Source organism: Jaculus jaculus, chromosome 8, assembly GCF_020740685.1.
Source record: "Jaculus jaculus isolate mJacJac1 chromosome 8, mJacJac1.mat.Y.cur, whole genome shotgun sequence".
NCBI lineage: Eukaryota > Metazoa > Chordata > Mammalia > Rodentia > Dipodidae > Jaculus > Jaculus jaculus.
In genome coordinates this window covers 85729043-85732835 of record NC_059109.1, presented here as the reverse complement: position 1 = coordinate 85732835, position 3793 = coordinate 85729043, and the positions used below count along the sequence as shown (strand labels likewise).

The window sequence follows — 3793 nt, the reverse complement described above, 5'->3', positions numbered from 1 at the left end:
ACTTTTTTAGTATAATATTAATAGTCCCTAAGCATGGGGCACTAAAAAATAGCACCATTGGAAAGCAAAACTCTTCATAAATTGTTGATTTTGCTAGGTTACATTTAAACATTAGATTATTCAAAGACTACTCAATCTTGTTTGCTGGCATTTTACCATGTTTTGATATTTGCTATAGGCTACAATGCTTCATGAATACTAAACACAATATTTCTTATTTATATGAAAAAGTTAAGAAGCATATAACAATGAAATAAGAATTTCTGGTTTCTTCTGAGCCCTCAGGAGGAATACTTAGTAAGAATTTGAAAAGCCACAGTGAATCAGGACACTAAAAGGTGAACATCTGTTTTGAAACATTGCTGGGGGCCAGCCTTGTTCTGGAAGGAAAAGTATGAGCTTCAAAAGGCAATGGGTTTACACAGCAAAGTCACAGGCTACAGAAGCCACGGTGATTTTCTTAGTTCTCTTCTTTCCCATGTTTTCAATTTTATTTATAAGCACTGTTTTACTTCTATCTTGGTTAACAGGTCAGCTCACCTCCAGTAAGGAAGCTTAAGTGACAGTGGTAAGTAGGCTGCTGCTTTGGGTCATGGAATCAGATGCCTTTTGCTTCTCTAAGACCCAAAGAACCTTGGGAAAAGAGCATGTTCTTGTAAGGGTCCGAGAATCGCTGAAGAAAGACCCCAGACTCAAATAGTATGTAAAAGCAAAGAGCGTTTATTCTACAGTCAGCCAGCATGCGGGGGTCCACCTTTCATATAAAAATGGCAACCCCAAGAGGACCTCAAAGGCTCCTTTAAGCATAACTGAGGAAGGTTCTGACAGGCAATTAGTTCTACAGTTTGACTGGCTAATTTGCACAAGGGTTGCATTTGATTACTCTATAATTATATCTATACATCCTTGATTGGCTGGGGCCAAGACCTTGAATATCCAGGAAGTGACTCAGCTTTTTTCTGGCCAAGAAAGTCACTGATTAATGGCCCTTTGTTCTAATTTTAGGCCTAGCCTGGGAGGTGTTTTGCTGAAGCCTATCATGGCATCAATTTAGTTCTTTCATTAATGTATCCTCCCATGCACCCACTACATGTTTTCCAGTCTAAGCCAGTTTGGGTGGAATAAGATGGTATCAGACTGTACCAGTTTCTCAAACTGTAGTGGCTGCTCAGTTAGAGATTTACCTATTGTCTTAAACCAAGAAATTGCATCTATCCCAGATGCCCTCATGTCCAGGGAGGCTGGCAAATAGAGTGCATGAGGGAGATTCATCCCATATATACTTATTTTCTCACTTCAAGCGAAAATGTGAGTCTCTTTGGTTGTTTATCAGAACTTATACACCAAGAGCTCTGAGATGTTTAGTATCTGGAAGCAAGCCAGCACAGAGCTCATGTTCCATGTATGCATGTATATTTGCACATATGCATGTATGTATGTGTGTTTGTATGCATGTTTGTACATATGTCTGTATGTTTGTGTATATATAGTTTTGTTTTGTTTTTTCAAGGTAGGGTCTCACTCTAGCTCAGGCTGACCTGGAATTCACTATGTAGTCTGGGGTGGCCTTGAAACTGTGGCAATCCTCCCACCTCTGTCTCCTGAGTGCTGGGGTTAAGGGCATATACCACCTGGCTTATATGTCTGTATTTTTGAAACATGGTCTCATCTAGTCCAGGCTGCTCCTCAAACTATTTTTAATATTTTATTATTTATTTATTTGAGAGAGAGAAAGACAGGGAGAGAGAGAGAGAGAATGGGAGCACTGGGGCCTTCAGCCACTGCAAATGAATTCCAGATGCATGTGCCACTTTGTGCATCTAGCTTACGTGGGTCCTGGGTCCTGGGTCCTGGGGAATTGAACTGAGGTTCTTTTGCTTTGCAGGTAAACGCCTTAACTGCTAAGCCATCTCTCCAACCCAGCCCCATATTCAGTTTTGCGTGTTGCTGGTATGAAACCTAGGGCTTTATGTATGCTAGACCACATTCTACTAACTGAGCTACATCCACATTCTTTTATATCTTATATCTTATGGAATGTAACCAACAATTTTCCATTCCTAGGCTAGCTAGACTAGTGGAACCAGAGTTCAAGTGAGATACCCTCCCTTGATAACAAAATGGAAAGTGCAAGAGGCAGACACCCAATGTTAATTTTTCACTTCTATGAGCACACATGCATGTATGTACCTACATGCACATTTGCACACATGCACACACCACAAACATGCCCATATGCATGCATACATGAAAAAAAAAGTGAAAAGAGCCAGGCGCGGTGGGGCACGCCTTTAATCCCAGCACTTGGGAGGCACAGGTAGGAGGATTGCCATGAGTTTGAGGCCACCCTGAAGCTCCATAGTGAATTCCAGGTCAGCCTGGACTAAAGTGAGACCCTACCTCGAAAAACCAAAAAAAAAAAAAAAAAAAGGTCTTATGCATTTGAGAATTTCTAAGGAGTATTCCTGGACTTTCCTCTTTAGATTCCAGGGCCCTCTCTTCTCCAACTCCAAGTTGTAACAGTTAGAAATATTTCCAAGTGCCCCAGCTGAGAACCGTTGATATCAAGATGTCCATGTTGATGTGGATGGTGATAAGGGTATAAGCAGAGGCATAACAATGTAGATGAAGGTGAAAACAATGTTATAGATGATAAAGATGTGAAGATACCTGTAGGTATAGAGCAGATGATGATGTATACATAGATACAATACAGCTCATCGATGGTGGGAATAGTTTGTCCCACAGAGAAACTCATCCTGAGCTTTCTATTCTCCATGCAGCAGTGTGGGGAAGTGAGGCCCAATGGGAGGTGTTTGAGTAGTGAGATTGGAGCCATTATAATAGATCAATGCCTTTCTTGCAGGATGGGTAGCTTGATAGTTCAGTCCCCCTTTTTCTCTTCCACCAAGATACTCTTTTGCTTTGTGAAGCAAAAATGAAAACAATGAATCAACAGAATAAAGTCCCTATCAAAGGATGAGAGAAGCTAGTGCCATTCTGTTAGACATCCCAGTCTCCAGACTTAGCCAAAACAAACCTGTTTTCTTATAAATAACCCAGTGTCCAGTGTTCTGCTCTAGTAACAGAAAATGGACTGAAACAAGCTCTAAATATAGAGATGTAGATGGCATCTTTAATTAGGTACATATTTAGGTTTTATGATCAGGACAGGAAATATTGGTGCTAATAATGGAGATGACACAGGTTAGGTAGAATGATGAGACTTACCTACATCGGTCGACATAGGAAGAATTTCTCACAGTTTAAGCTAATTGAAAGTGAGGAGAAGGTTCAGTTACTATTCATAACTCTCAGAGTGAGTGGAGTATAGTCACTGAAGGCTCACAGATGTCTGTGCTTCAGCAGCACAGACACGAAAACTGGTACAATATGGAGAAGACTAGCTTGGCCCTGTGCAAGGATGGCATGCAAGTCTGTGAAGTGTTCCACATATATACATATTCTTAGCTGGGCGGCTGTCACCAGTATGGGAATCAATACACCCGCACAAGCTTCCTGTGCTCCTGCCCCGTGTGCCCCACCAACTTGTAGAGCTTTGTTGAATATGGAGAAACATGGACTTAACTTGAAGTTTGCTGCCAAACAACTTAGTAGGAATGCCTAGAAATGTGATACAATGAAAAGGGCCAGGTGTGGTGGCACACACCTTTAATCCCAGCACTCAGGAGGCAGAGGTAGGAGGATCACTGAGAGTTCGAGGCCACCCTGAGACAACACAGTGAATTCCAGGTTAGTGTGAGCTAGAGTGAGACCTTACTTTGGAAAAAAG

General features: G+C 41.5%; 1 non-coding gene across 1 annotated transcript; it reads left to right on the top strand.

Annotated features, from left to right (window-relative positions):
* Window positions 1-3357: 3357 nt before the first annotated feature.
* Window positions 3358-3459, top strand: LOC123463151. Its single transcript, XR_006638758.1, has one exon. It is a non-coding gene; the product is annotated as a U6 spliceosomal RNA (small nuclear RNA).
* Window positions 3460-3793: the final 334 nt, after the last annotated feature.